Source organism: Triticum dicoccoides, chromosome 3B, assembly GCF_002162155.2.
Source record: "Triticum dicoccoides isolate Atlit2015 ecotype Zavitan chromosome 3B, WEW_v2.0, whole genome shotgun sequence".
Classification (NCBI taxonomy): domain Eukaryota; kingdom Viridiplantae; phylum Streptophyta; class Magnoliopsida; order Poales; family Poaceae; genus Triticum; species Triticum dicoccoides.
Genome location: NC_041385.1, coordinates 760,125,847 through 760,142,126, shown reverse-complemented (window position 1 = coordinate 760,142,126; position 16,280 = coordinate 760,125,847). Strand labels below are relative to the sequence as shown.

The window sequence follows — 16,280 nt, the reverse complement described above, 5'->3', positions numbered from 1 at the left end:
CCCTCATCATAGCTACTGGAGGGACTAGTGCCCTCACTCAACGGAACCTGTTCCTCTGACTTGTTCTGGCTGTCACTTTGATCAGACATCTTCAGGCAAACAACTGTCAACAGACCCTGTGAATAGGTTGTAGATGAGGTAGAGTAGATGAGCATCACAAAGTACAGAGGTTTTGCAAAACAACTGACTCAAAACTTAGTTTTAGTATTCCACAAAAAGCATTCCGGAGCTACCGATTTGTAAACTTGGTGATACCGAAGCAGCTTTTGTAACCTAAACTAGAGAACTTGGTCAGACCGAGTCACAGTTCGGTGGCACCGAGACTGCTAGGGTTTCACAAAGAATCAAACTCGATCACTCTGATTTGCAATTCTCGGTCAGACCGAAAATCACATGTGCAATGGCCTAAGCCAAATCAGTGAGACCGATTTCAACAACTTGGTCGGTCCGAGATGAGTTCGGCAGAAACCTAACCCTAAATTTTCAAATTGAATCTAATCTACTGGAGGTTTTAGCTAGACAGGATGATTTCATACTTGGCAAGAATCATGGCAAAGCAATGTGCTAGGAATCAGAGTTAAGGAATAGCACAAAGTGTCAAGTTCATACCCTATATCGGCGGTGAACTTGCTACAGCGGCAACGGCGGGGCAGATTGCCGTTGACGGTGGCGGAGACCAGTGGTGGGAGGTCGCTGGCGGCGAGAAGACGATCCAAAGACCCGAAGAGGCAGAGCAGGTTACGCGCGGGCGAAAGGTTTCAGAAATTTTTCCAAAATTTGACCCGTCAATATATATAACCTGACCCTGTTGGTGTGACCGAGTGGAACAACTCGGCGGTACCGAGATGCAAAACTGCGAGCAGTTACTGCAACTCAGTGTGACCAGAAGGTTCTAATTGGTTGCACCGAGATGAAAACCTAGATCAACTTAGTGAACTCGGTGTGACTGAAATGGATTTCTCGATCAGACCAAAATGCACAAAGAGGTTTTGGAAGTTTAAGTCTATGACAAATCGGGGACTCCGAGTGCTCCTCACACAGAGTGGTTTGAATCTGACTTGATCAAACTTTGTGATATAGCATGAATAGATTTTGAGATGAGAAAAGCATAGATAGCTAGAGAAGGTTCTTAGGCATTCTTGTTCATCCAGTTGGTCAAAAGAAAAAGAAAAAGAAGCCAAACATACAAAACAACAAGTGGATGTCCTTGAATGAGTAAAAATGCAAACGACATGCTCACACAATAAAATGGCAAATGAAATAAGTGACAAAGCATGCACAACCAATTCTAGCATCTATCAAACAATTGGCGATGACTAGGTCATCTATATATGAGTATATTGACTTAGGAGTCAAATGAGAACATTTGATCATAGGTCATACTCATCGTTTAAGCACAAGTGGGGTTACCACTTTTACATAAAACATTGTTGTGTTCACACCATTAGAGTTGCTTTAGCTCAATTCTTTAGAGTAAAGCTCCCCCTAGATGTGATATCCACCCTAAGAGGGTTGAACTAACCTTGGGTTTTGTCGATGATGACTTCATGTAGGTGTTGAAGATGTGGATGATCAATGTTGATGTAGATCATTCGGAGCAATCCATTGGAGTGAGGTGCACTTTAAATACCTACACGGGTTAGTCCCACAAGGAACAAGCAAGGATATCCATAGACATAGAGTGATGCACTTTCAATTCCGCGCAGGGAAGGAAAAGGAGGAAGGCTTCGGCTAGGTCAGCGCGCATCACCGACGACGCCGAGCGGCAGCCGCTGCCGCGCTTCAACCACATCGGGAGCTTGGCGGCATGTAGCTGTCCTCGCTGCACTCCGGAGAGTCGCTGGGTTCAGGAGAATCGCTGGATTCCCAAGAGTCGCCGCTGCTACCGAAGGAGGTGCTGGCAGGGACGGAAGTAGACCTGGAACCCTCGGCCGCGTTCCGCGGGCTGCTTCCCCCGAGGCAACACTCCAGCCGCCAGCCCTCCTTGTTGAAGACCTTGAAGTACAGAGTGGAGGCGCCGTCGTATTCAAAGTGGATCGTGAGGGCCCCCACTGCTCGGCAGGCTCGGGCAACCTCGCCCCACCAATGGGTCATGAAGACATCCCCAGGGGGCATCACCTCGACCTCAGCTCTTGTAGCCAGGCTACAACACCCGACGTGCTGCAGCCACAACTCAAGCGCCCCCTCGATGGCAGCTCGTCGGTGAAGAACCTGGGGAGCCAGATCCACGAGTCGGGCGGCATCGCCGCCCACACCACAAACTCACGCGAGCTACTCTCGGCGTGGGTCCACGGCTCGGCAGGCGGGACAACAGCGGCTCGTCCTTCGCCGCCTGGAATAGCTCGACGGCGCACATCGTCATCCTGGGCGTAGGCGTACAGAGGAAGGGGAAGCCAGGTAGAGGCCTCAATTGCCAAGGCATGGTCCCTTCCTGCCTCATGCCGGTGTCACGAGGAAGGCGGAACCGCTTCTTCGGCGGGAGAGGACCAGACCCCTCCTGAGGGGCCTTTCCTTTCCCAGCTGCGGAAAACCTTCTGATCGACACCATGGAAGCAAGATGGAGAAGGAGCAAGCAGCGGGAAGACGGAGGAAGAGATGAGCGAGGGTGGCTCTGCCCCTTCCCTAATTTATAGCCGGAGGGAGGCCAACCGCCGGCCTCCACGACCTCATGCAATGATGATCGTCTGCATGCAGCATCGACTCGTCAAGTCGAACGGTTGCCGAGGCAGCATGGGGAAGTGGAGACGCCCACGTCCCATCAATCGCCACACGTAGTTCAAGGCTGCAAGCGGTTAGGGCCCGTGGCGCTCTGCACTTGCCCATTTGGCTTCGCCTAGAAGCCAAGTCCGAGCGCGCCTTGGGCCCGGAGGCTACTGTCGGTGTTCTGGATACGGGGGCACCCAGACTTGCCTGCCTGCGGCCCACTGCGTGGCTCCATCGATGGCTTGGTATGGCCCAGCTTCAGCATCAACAGCTCAAGACCCTCACGAGGGGCCAAGCCTCACGAGGCGGACGACACCAAGACCCCCGAGGGATCGGCCTCCTCAGGCTGGCTCCGGAGGGGCGGAGAGTGATATGCAAGGTGCACCTCATGAGGCTCAGCTGACGTGAGCCATGACGACCAAGGCCAGGCGGGTGCCAACGGGTGCAGAGCGTCAGTTTCCCCTTTGGTGCAAGGGAGGCAAGCGGCAGGTGCGGAGTCCCGAGGAATCAACCAAAGGTTTCCGTTCTGGTGCAACAAGACCAAGACCGGCAGGACAGAGGTCATCATTGAGCCCACCGCAGTGTCACGGCCAGAGGCTTTTCGCAGGCGAAGACCACTTTAGTCAGGATAGGATATACTACTTGTGGGATCCCTTCCCGCCAACATTTGGGAAGAAGACCAAGGCCACTATAAATAGGACTTAGCCACCACCAAAGGAGAGGTACAGATTGGATCCCTTCTCATCCAACCACCTCACCAACTCTCTCGAGCTCAAGAACACCTCACCTCCTGAGGCCAGTTCATCCACTGTACTAGTTCATCCTTAGCCCTTCGAGGCAATCCACCAAAATGCTGGAGTAGGGTATTACACCGTAAGGTGGCCCGAACCAGGATAAACTGTTGTGTCTCTCTGTCCCTTGGAGCTCGACGCGCTAGGCTTAGGAAGATCGCGAGTAGGCATGCTGGGTAGGTTGAGATCTCCGCACGCACCCCAGAGTTTGAACCTATCAAGGGTTTGCAGAACCCGAAATCCCACAACTATGGAAGCCTTGGTGCTCCGTGATGGCATTCATCTCACTCTTGGACATCTCAAGGTGATCATCGAAAGTGATGCTCAAGATGTTGTGCGAATGCTAAATGAGGCAAAAAATTTAAGAGCAAACCTGGCTTCATTGTCTGTATCAACCGAAAAGCAAACGTGGACGCGAGCCCTAGTTTTCAATCTTGCTCCATTGTCCATACCAACCGAGAAGCAAATGAAGCTTGTGTGCCTGTTAGGATCGTAGAAGATGTATGTGGGTGAATAACACCCTAACTATTCTTTTAGGATGTATTCACACACTTCGTAATCCTCCTGAGTAATTCAATATAGCCTGTCATTCCAAAAAGGAAAAAAAATGTTCGACCTACTCAGAGCATCCCTTTGTTGTCATTCAGGTGGTGATCTTACAAAGAGGTGCCCTTGGAGTGCAAGGGCGCGAACACATGAAAAAACGGTAAAGAAAGAAGAAAGCAAAGTATCGCAAGCCATACCGCTTTGGCGCATGGCACCAAGCGGGAACAGACCGCGAGCTCCTATAGGGCGCCTTGTTGAGCTTCTTGCGCCCATGCACCCCCACTCATGGGCCAACGCAAGAAGAAAATAGTGCTCGACTGGTCTCCTAACTCCCTTGATCGCGTTAGACTGGTCACAGTCGACCAATCAACTTTTGAAAAAAAATACGTTTTTCTAAAAAAAGAAAAAAATAGTGAACTAAAAAAATGTTCATGGTTTTTGAAAAAAAGTTCACAAACTTCAAAAAAGATCATGAATTTGAAAAAAATCACATATTTTTTAAAAATTAAAAATTAATTGTTTTTGAAAGAAGCTCGTCGAATTGGAAAAAGTTCATCAATTTTAAGAAAAAGATTAAAAAAAGTTTATCGAATTTTGAAAATGACTTTATTGAATTTGGAAAAAAGTTTATCAAATTTGAAAAACACTGGAAAAAAATCATCGAATTTGAAAGAAAGTTTGTCAAGCGCCCCGAGCACGCAGCTTCGGAATCCGCACAGCCGCGCCCTGCCATCCGCCCACGCCAACGGCGCGCCCATCTGACTCGCTGCCGCCGCGCCCCCGGCACGATGCCGCATCCCGCGTTGCGCACACCATCAGGAGGGGAGAAACGCCCCGCCGCCGCCTACACGAACGGCAGGAGGGGAGGAGAGGCGATGAAGGGGAGGGAAGCGGCGGAAGCTAGAGCGGGCGAAACGAGCTTTTTGTATCCTAAGCTATTTCTAGCCGGGCAAAAAAGAAAATTACACTCAAGTTGGTCTATCAATGAACGTGGCGTTTTTATATTTTCTTTTTGGCAGTGTAGCATGTTTCTAACACGAACACATTTACTGTCAGCACTAAAAAATGAACGCATTTGTTTTCACCATGCAACCAATCTGATCTGAAACAAAAAAAAAAGGAAAGAGACACGGCAACGGTACGCACGGGCGTGGAAAACTCCCGTTCCGCCGCCGCCCCCGCTCCACTTGCCTTTCATATCCGCACCCACGCCACGCGCACCTCGGCAAGGACAAGCCTCCGCCCGCCGCCCGCCGCCCGGCTATAAAGCTCCGCCCTTTGGCCCGCCCGCCCCTCCTCTCTTCGTCCGGGCCGCGCCTCTCGCCCCTTCCTTCGCCCTCGGCCCGTCCTGGCCGCGTGGTGGTCTCCGTTCCGGCCGCCGATTCCAAGTCCAACCGCCCGCTCGCGCCCTGCTCCCTCTCCTCTCCGCCTGCGGGCCGCGCCGCTCCCCGAGGGCGCGGGCGGGGGCTCGGCCAAGTGGCGGGCGACCGGCGGCGGGGGCACCGGCGTCGTGCGCCAGCTGCGCCCGCTCGTCCTCGACTCGTACCTCTCCTCCTCTCGCGTCTGTCCGGTGAGGCGACTCGTCCCCGATTCTTGCCTAGCCTCTCCTCGTCTCGCGTCCGGTGAGGCAGTTCGTCCTGGATCCGTGCCTCGCTCGATTCGTCCGTCGTTTAGAGTAGAAAGAATCGCGTCTGATTTGTTTCATTTTGCGTGTCCTCGGTTCGTCTGCTCTGAAGCGCGTCTGCTTTGGTTGGTTTTGCTCGTCCTCGCCGTCGGCCTTTAGATAGAAATCACGTCTGGTTTGACTTGCTGGTCGTTGTCAGTTCAGATTCTTCTTCGTCCTCGCCGTTGCCCCGCGTGTTCTTGGGGCCGTCTCGTCGGGTCCCTGCGACTCTGGGAGGAAGCGAGCGAGCGAGCGGTATGCCGGTTTGGGTCACCGTCTTGTTTGCGAGCTAACAAGTCTGTTTGAGAAACTTGTGCGTGCTCTGCTGTTATCTGACGATGCTACGTTTCATGTCCGCGGACCGCGGTGGAGGGATGGTTCCTGCGTTTCTGGTTGACAAACTTGTGCGTGCGCTATCTGTTTGACGATCCTGCGTTTCTGGTTGACAAAATCGTTCCCTCTGTTCCATCACCTGCGTTGTCCGTCCGTTATTTTCAGATTTCAAACTCATGCGCCCTTGTGATACTCTCGTTGCCCTCTATCGACTCTTGTTCTACCGGCAGGCGTGTGTGCTCCCATCCTAGATGCAGAGAGTCCTGTTCTTGTCTGTTACCGTTGTTCTGATGCTGTTCTTATCAATTGTTTATTGTTATCATGCTTTGCTTATCTTCCCATATGGCACGATTGGTTGAGTGTTGTTTTTTGTTTGATTGATTGCCCTGAGATGGATTGCTGTTTGTTGTTTGACTGATTGCCTTGAGATGGATTGTGGTTTGTTGCTTGATTGATTGCCTTATGATTGTTGATTGTTGTTTGAGTGATTGCCTTGAGATGGATTGTTGATTGTTGTTTGTTGCTGGTTGTTGCCTTGAGATGGTAGATGTTTATATGGCACGATTGATTCCTGTTTGTTCATGGTTATTACAATTGATTGATTGATTGATGGCTGTTTGTCGATTGGTATCTAACTTTGGTATTGCCAGTTCCTGATCTTAGGTAACAGACCTAGCACTATTCTTTTTTCTGAACTTTTTTGTGATTATATGTCTTATGTGGATATCATATTCTTTTTTGGTATATTACTGTTGTCCAGTCCTTGGAATAATGCTTTTCTAAGTATTTATGGTACACACATGTTGATATGGACATATCACAATTGCTCTTTATTGTGTTGCTAAGGACACTGATGGGTTGAGTTGGCATATAGTGCAGGTATATTTACATTCTCTATATTTTGTGATGCTGATGCCTGTAGTTCCAAAGCATTTATTTACCCAAATTTTGCTACTGGAACTTTTGGTTTTAGATATTGGCACCTGATATTTGCATGGATGTTTTCATGATGCCTAATTCGATTCAATATCGTTGTTCTGATGGTGTGCTTTCTGGTGTTTTAACTGAAGCTGTGGATCGCTCATCAACCTGGTATGTGTTTCGATGATAATCCCTCTCGAATTTTACTCGTTCCTATATTTTACACAAATATTTATCTCATGGCTGGTAATGGTAACCTTATGAATGCGTATCCCACATTTTAGCTAGTTATATAGTAATGCCATACTTCCTTGGATGATGTTTTGTATATGCATTGTCAAAAGTGACCTCTGTTTTAGTAGGTTGCAATGATCACCTGCTTTCCTTGGTCTATCAATGCATATTGGAAGAAATATAATTACTGAAGCAACTTTAGCATTGTTAATGTTGTGTAAATCTGATTTGAGAAACATGAACGGTACCACCCTAACCAATAGAGAGAATCATCAAGAGTGGCCTATGTTTTAGTAGGTGAGGTTGTAACGGGCACCTGTTTTCCTTGGTCTATCAATGCATACAGGAAGAAATATAATTACTGAAGCAACTTTAGCATTCATAATGTGTGTAAACCTCATGTTCTATGTTTTGTGGAGAATAAGTGGCTTCAGTGGATGTCCTGGCCTCCTGGGTGACTTGATGTTTTTTCATACAGCAGTTGGTTCCACTAACCTCTTGAAATTAAGATCAATGAACTTGGAATTATTCTAATCATTGTACTGGACGTGTATATGATGGATAACCCTGATAATATAATTTCATGCCTAATTCTGAACTTGTTCACACATAACTAAAGCTGGCTACTGTTTGATCTCGTAGCAAATATGACTTTTTTCTTGCTCATACTTGACTGGCTTCATACATATGCTTGTCTGACTGTTGTGTAATACTGTATCACTTTCCTTTTATTCGGGCAGGTCCTGTAGGTGATGACATGTTCCACGGGCAGGCTACTATCATGGGACCCTCAGACAGCCCGTTTACTGGTGGTCTATTTTTGGTGAAAATCCATTTCCCACTGGATTATTCCTTCAAGCCCCCGAAGGTAATTTCCAGTGTACCGAGCTAACCTTTGTAAAAAAAGAGTTCAGATTGATATTGGAATTGTTGTTACACAAATGTCTTGGGAGTCCTCAAACAATTAGTTTGCTGCTGCTTGCTATCTTATATATTTTTTCTGACATTCAGACATGAACATATTTCAGGTCTCTTTCATCAACAGCAACGACAGCATTTGCCCTGACATTCTTAAGGAATAGTGGAGCCCGGCTTTGACCATATCAAAGGTAATGATATGCATTCCTAGCTTGGTTGTTCCATTTTTGCTTAAAGCTTGTTGCTGATATAAGCTTGGTTCCTTCAGCAAGTTAATCTCACAAAAATTCTTCATTTATGTTTCTCTAACATTTACCCGTCTCTGTTAACAGGTCCTCCTATCAATCTGTTCGTTGCTGACGGAACCCAACCCCAATGATCCTCTGGTGCCTGAGATTGCTCACATGTACAAGACTGATTGGGCCAAGTATGAGTCCACGGCACGCTCTTGGACACAGAAGTACGCCATGGGTGGATGTATAGGCAGGCAATGTCGAGAGAGGTATTCTTTTGATTGTTCTATTTTTATGGTTTGCTGAAATGCATTTCCCCCCTGGGTGGGATGTTTGCTAACTTCGAAACACACTGGTTACTTCCATTTGTGTACTTCTATTTGTTCTTAGTTCTCACCTATAGCTAAAGTCAAAGACGACAAACTGGGTGAATTATTGGAGTTGCAGGACGATAAATCATCGGTAAGTTTCTATGCTTTCAAATGGTCAGAGTTTGAATTTTGATCAGTTTGTCTGACTTGTTTTATACTGAATACTTGATTCCTTGATAACTTTGATACACACACATGAATAATTACTTATGCTGTTATGATCATAAACTGATTTCTAAGTATCTTTGACTCATATGATGCTTATTACATAACAGGTCATCTGAATCTTCATTTGTAAATATGTCTGCTGGTGCTGTCGATGATGTAAGCTACTTTTCTTGCTTCAAGAATAATAGAAACATCATTTACATCACACTCACATTTTAAGTTGCTCATGTCATTTCAGGGTAGCCATCGGCTTGGAACTGATGAGAGACAACCGCTGTTGCCAACTTGAAACATATATTTTTTAGGTATGAATGGCTTACCTCTCCTCTCGCGTTTGGTGAGGCAATTCGTCCTCGGTTCATGCCTCTCCTCCTCTCGCGTCTGGTGAGGCATTCGTCCCTGACTCCCTCTCCTCTCGCCTCTGACTTTATGTTGCTCGTCCCTGCTGGATTCACTGTTTAGATTAGAAGAATTGTGTTCGATTTGTCATTTTGCTCGTTCTCGATTCGTTTGTCTTGAAGCGCGTCTGATTCGACTGATTTTGCTCGTCCTTGGTTCGTCCGTGTAGATAGAAAATCGCGTCTGGTTTGATTTACTCGTCCTCCTCGTCACTTTAGAGTCGCTTGTGATATGATTTTGCTTGTCCTCGTTGTCGCCCTGATGCTCTCGCGTGTTCTTGGGGCTGTTTCGTCGGGGGTCTCCGTCTCTGCGACTCTGGGAGGAAGCGGGCGAGTGAGCGAGCGGTCCGTCGGTCTGGTTTGCGAGCTAAAGTTTGTTTGAGAAACTTCTGTTCCTGCGTTTCGTGTTCACGGTGGAGCGATTGTTCCTGTGTTTACTTGTGCGTGCGCTTCTGTTATCTGACGATCCTGCGTTTCGTGTTCGTGTCGGGGCGACGGTTGCAGGAAAGATTGGTTCTTGGTTTGGAAATTGGAGCGCTGTCAAGTCGGTTCCTCTGTTCCATCACCTGCGTTGTTCGTCCGTTATTTTCAGATCTCAAACGCATGATCTTGATACTCTGGTTGCCCTCTGCCGATTCTTGTTCAACCGGCAGGCGTGTGTGCTCCCATTCTAGATGCAGAGAATCCTGTTCTTGTCTGTTACGATTATTCTGATGCTGTTCTTTTCAATTGTTTATTGTTATCATGCTTTGCTTATCTTCCCATATGGCATGATTGATTGATTGTTGTTTGCTGTTTGATTGATTGATTGCCTTGAGATGGATTGTTGTTTGTTGTTTGATTGATTGCCTTGAGATGGATTGTTGCTTGTTGTTTGATTGATTGCCTTGAGATGGATTGTTGTTTGTTGTTTGATTGATTGCCTTAAGATGCATTGTTTGTTGTTTGATTGATTGCCTTGAGAAGGTACAAACCATGTAGGCCGATTGTTTGCTGTTTGTTGCCTCGAGATATTACATGTTTATATGGCAAGATTGATTGCTGTTTGTTCATGGTTATTACAATTGATTGATTGTTGTTTGTTGATTGGTATCTAACTTTGGTATTGGTAGTTGCTGATCATAGGTAACAGACCTAGCGCTATTCTTTTTTTGAACTTTTTTGTGATTATTATGCCTTCACATTGCACTGCTCCCAGATCCATATCGACATGCCCACGCCGTCTGATGAGGATAAAGATGTAAGGAACTCCTCCCAAGAATCTCTCTTGCTCCTTGTATTAACTTGGCGACTTGATTTACATGTTAAATTATTATTTTCATGAAACTGGAGCTCCTTGTTGTAACCCAAACAAACTATAATTACACTTTACACCAATTGGGAGCAGCTTGTGTAATTATAGTTTGTTTGGGTGCAGTAATGACTTTATGAGCGTTCACCACTTTCAGGTTATGAAAAAAAATGGGGAAAACAAGATTGACTTCCTCTCTGTTTCTTATACAAGGCATGCAGAAGATGTGCGGTAAGTAAGTAACTCATTATGTCGATATTTAAAGTGTACTACTTCACAGTGCCATCTTTCCCAACAGATTAATGTTTTTTGTATTGATATTTTGTTGAATAATATCACATGTTTGTTTGCATTTCATACTTTGGAAAGATGTTCCTAAGTTGATAGTACTTTTCCTGCAATAGGCACAGGAGTTCCTCTCAAAGTTAGGTGATCTTAGCCAAACTCTGATTTTTGCCAAAATTGAGAATCTGGAGGTAATTAACATGTATTTTTCTCTATTGAGCTACTTTGTTTGTTCTTTAGGTGTTCTTATTTCAGAAACTGTTGTTACTCGTGCTGTGGATAGAATGATGGACAACCTAAGGCCTACTCGTCTGGAGGCAACTGATGTGGCAAACACGGTGCTGGACGGTTAGTTTTTGCCTCTTGCAGATATCTTATACTTTGGTGATCCTGTACAGCTGCTCATTACTGCACCCAAACAAACTATAATTACACAACTGTAACATGAAATCACAATTGTTTTGTTCAGGTGATGCCATTCTCCTTGTTGCTGAGACTATCCGTGGGTTGTATCTAGTTGAGACTATTTCAACGCTATGCAGAATTTGTGCTAAGGTGAACTTTCTTTTGGAGGTCTATGTTCTCTTGATACAGACCTGTTTGGGAGGGCATTTGTTGACAGGTTCCCTTTTGTAGTTCAAATCAGGCTTCAATACTAAAATGTTCCAAATAAATACTATTCTTCCGAATAGCCCCTAAATGTGTTCTCAACAAGTATATCTTTGGCACTCTAATGGAATCTAATGGAAATTCACTCCTTCCTGCCTTTTCTCTCTTCATATTTGGTGATATATTTTCATGAATTGTTTCACAGGCTGAGAATGTCTTCAACCAGGATTTGTACTTCAAGCGAACCATGAAATATGTGGGAGAACCCATGACCCACATGGAGTATACTGCTTCTCTGCAGTGCGTATTTTGTTTCTTTTAATTTTCCAACCTTTTGTTAGTGTTTACAGGTGAACAATTTCTGTCTTCCATTGATTGAATATCAGTCTGTGACACTTGGTTTTATAAGTCTGAAATAGTTCACTACCTATTTGCTAGGTGCGGGCTGCTATTAAAGTTAAGGCTTCGGTCATCATTTTCTTCACCTCATCCGGATAGTAGAAAAAGAGTATTTCTTCTTATAGGCGCTTCACCTCATCTTGTAGTTTAATAGAAATTGATTCATATATTATGTCGTATTGAGTATCTGCAGGCTAATTGCCAAGTACAGGCCCACCATGCCGTCCCTCGTCTGAAAACTAATCAATTGAAGTGGAGCTTCACAAGCGCATTTGAAGTATGTGAACAACCTGTTTCCTTGTGACCTTTTTAGTGTGGTGTTCAACTAGACTCACTAATTAACATGTATTACCACGTGTCTAATACATCCATATCTAGACAAGTCTAAGACAAGTAATTCGGGATGGAGGGAGTACTATAGAATCTTGCCTGATAAAAAACAATACTGCTTAATTTGGACCAAGACTTGTCTCTGGTGTTTGGCAGTGTGCCACTGTTATAACTCATATTTGTTGCATTATCTTCCTGCAGGCAAGAAAATCACTCATAGTTAGAGGCCTCTTTCCCATGCTTGCTGATCCACGTCACCCGGTGAGTTAACCTGCCTTCCATCTGTTGGCTACATCAACCATTCTTTGGTGGTTCTTTTCAATTTTAGAATACATGACCCAGTATGTATAATATGAAAAATAGGAACTACCTATAAATATCAACGTCTTTGTTCTGAACATAAAAGGAATAATGGCAGTTGGCGTTAGTGCATATTCCTAATATGTGAAAAGTGGATGCTTTACCAGGCCAGTGAATTAATTCTGCTTTTAGGGTTTTTGCTTGCATCATGTCCTACTTACAAATGGAATAAACACTAGACTGCAGTTCACTTTCGAACTGTTGGCAAGTCATCATAAGCTTGGTTAATCAGTACATTATTTCGAACTTGACTGGTGGTAGGCTGGTCTGTTTATTCTGTATAATATAAACACAATACTTAAGCTTATAAGCTGGTGTGCACTAGTGAGGCTGATGTTTGGAGGTTTCATCTTGCATCCACCTTGAATTATTTGGTAGCTAGAATTCCTTGATTTGGACCCAACAAGTAAGAAGCTTGGTTTGCCTGGTGATTTGTACTGACATTGTTTCTCTGCCCTGCAGGCTGAATCTACTAGCACTAGAAATGAAGCAGTGTTGAAGGTTGCTCTTGACCACGACAAAGCATCCGGTGTGATCAAGTCGCATGGCTTACCTTAGCCAGAATTTCTATAAGAATGTTGCTCATGTTACATGCCTTGCTTTCTCTAGTAAGTAGAACAAGAATACTGTGCCTACAAACTTGTGGGTATTGATGAAGATAATCACTTAATCAGCCTCTAACTAACTTCCTATTTTCAGGAATGAAGATCTGGATCACCCTCGCCCCTCTAGAGAAATCAGTTTACTCATTCAAGTTCTGGAAATTCTTTATAGCTTTTTGAGTTTACTTCGGTCTTGCATGTATTAGCTTTCTGTTTGTGCCCCTATTTATGTATGTTTCTTGTGTGCAAGTGCTCCATTCTGTGTGTGTGTGACTATGTGTGGCTTGACTCTGTGTGTGTGGCTTGACTGTGTGTGTGTGGCTTGACTTTGTGTGTGACTGTGTGTGGCTTGACTGTGTGTGTGCTTGACTCTCTGTTTGTGTGACTCTGTGTGTGCTTGACTGTGTGTGTGTGTGTGTGTGAATGTTGCATTTGCTTGATGGTGTGGCCTATATGCTTGAATGATGATTGGTGTGGTTTAACACTGCCTTTGCCGGTCCCAAGCCCGGATGTGAAAATGTGGAGGGAGCTGCATTTACCTCCTTTGTATTTTATATATATTCACCTTCTGAATTTTGTGGCTGATGGCATTCTAGTTTACCTAGTTGGTTAGCTTGTTAATTAGTTTTGTGCATGCAAGACTTGAAATCTAGCTGATGTAGTGTTTAGTTTCTGTGCATGATAAATGGTTTTGTTGCACCTTTTTAAAGACGTGTCCCGTTTTCCCCTCTATTTTCCTCTTTTGGATGTTAAATAGCATTTGCTGTGTTTCTGAATTGATTATCTGTTGTAAGATATGGTTAGCATATATAGTTCAGAGATAAACGTGTTTGTTTGCAGCAGTACATTTTATTCATTCCAATGGTGATTTTACTATGGTTTTTGTGTGTTAGAACTCTTGTGGAAGTTCTTTGTACCCCAGTACCAATGTATATCTATTTCAATGTCATTTTGTACTATAACATCACTGAAACCAGTGGTATATTTGAGATGAGTGATGTGATTAGATTGTACCAGACATGCGACTGCAGGAGCTCATTGCATGAGTATGTGCCCCGCGGCCGCAATTATCTAGTTACTTTAACAGGACTAGCTAGTTACTTTTGAATAATCAGGTAGTTTACAATATGCAGTTTTACTAGCTAGTTACTTCCTGGATGCAGCAGGTTGTCCATGTTGTGTGTTCAGTTTCTTTGATTCACCTTTATTTTCATTTCAGCAGGTTGTCCATGTTGTGTGTTCCATATGGATTAGACACCGTCTGACTACTTTGTCTTCGATGCCGCGGCCCCTCGTTGGGTATTTAGTACTTCTTCTGTGTGTTCAATTTTTAATCCCCATTACGTGTGATGCTCTTTGTTTCTGTGCAATTTGAACCTCTGGTTGTGACTTTCTGACTTTGTGAGCGGTGTCTTTGCTCGTGTGGACACACATGATTTGAACCACGATTTGAGTTGTGATTCTGCTAGTGAGGCAAGCATGATTTCAGCGGTGTTTCCATGCGATTTTGAACCATGTCTGTGTTATGATCCTGTGAAAACGTTGTGTGGATATTTATTGCCAATTGTGTGTCGTGCTAATGCTGCCTTTGGTTGATTGTGTGGCTTGTTGCTTAGCTGAATGATTGGTTGTGGTGTTTGCTATTTTTTTTTGTGTTTGGTAGTTTTATAGTTTAACACTGCCTTTGCCGGTCCCAAGCCCGGATGAGAAAATGTGGAGGGGACTGCAGTTAGCTCCTCTGTTTAGAACTTTCAAGGTCTCCAAATATTTTTCAATGAATAGTAGTGACTGAAATGAGTAGAAGTCACACAAAGTGGTGGCACGCTTTGGAATGCATCCTTTTTGATAAAAAAGATAAAAAAATAAAAAACTCAAAATTAAAATATTCTAAAAAATAAAATTCTCAAAAATATAAAAGATTAAGAAAAATGAATACTAAGAAAAATAACAGACTCAAAATTACAGAAGATTTGAAATAATAGAAAGACTTAAAACAATAAACAGTCTCGAAATAATAAATGACTGAAAATTATAAAAAAGACTCAAAAACAAGAAAAGACTCAAAAGTATAAAAGATTCGGAATAATAAAATACTTAAAAAATAAAAAAGAGGCAAAATAAAAAAACTCAAAAAACAATAAATAAACTCAAAATAATGGAAAGACTCAAAATTATAAAAGTTTCAGTAAAATAAAAGACTCAAAAACATTAAAAAGGAGTCAAAATATAAATACTTAAAAACAATAAACAAACATAAAGTAAAAACAATCAGAAAACAATAAAAATACTCTAGATTATAAAAGATTCAAAATTATTTATGGTGTACTAGGAATTACCATGCCAACACTAAATTAATTACCTACAACGTTGATAGAAATACAACACAAGCATTAGATTGTGCCTGATCAATACAAATCGGCCAATTTGTGGAGTGTTAGAAAAAAAGGCAATACCAACACTAACTAAATGGGCCAGTTTGTGGTGACGTGTCAAATATGCAAAATGCCACCACTATTTAAAAAAACAATATTGTGGTGGGGTTGGTTGGAAATGGTGTGCCACCAACTAAAGTTGTGGCTACCCATTTCTCTACTAGTGAGTGCATGTTCCTGTGGTAGCTCCAGGATTGCGAAATTTTCTTGGATAGTTTGTAATGAATTTGCCGGATCAACGCGTTCGTCCTCATGGGTCCATCTATTTCGGGAATGCCAAATAGACCACATGATCAACACCATCTCTGCTCTATCACCATCGGAGAACATTGGGGCGCTGGCGATGTCGCGTGACCAAGTAAGCGGGTGAAGTTGTGGTAGGCAAACCACTTCTGAGCTTCATCCCAAAAGCGTTTGGCGTGTGAACAGTGAATCAATGCATATATGCATCAGATGCTCGTCCATTGCCAAACAAAGCTTGCATTGACATCTATCACGAATATGGCGCTTCACAGTGAAGTGTGCTAAGAAGAGCTGCTAGCAACCGGAGGAATGTAGTCTTGAAAGGTGTGTATGCATTCATCCAATAGTAATTTGTAGAACATTGCATATGTATGATGGTTATCGTCAAATTGGGGTATCTAGTCATCCTCTTTGCTTCATTGATTGCTTTATGTTTGCAGTATGTCTTTG

At 44.0% G+C, this 16,280-nt stretch overlaps 1 pseudogene; it reads left to right on the top strand.

The window, feature by feature from the left end:
* Positions 1 to 2,085: 2,085 nt before the first annotated feature.
* Positions 2,086 to 13,393, top strand: LOC119279936 (annotated as a pseudogene).
* The last annotated feature ends 2,887 nt before the right edge of the window (positions 13,394 to 16,280 follow it).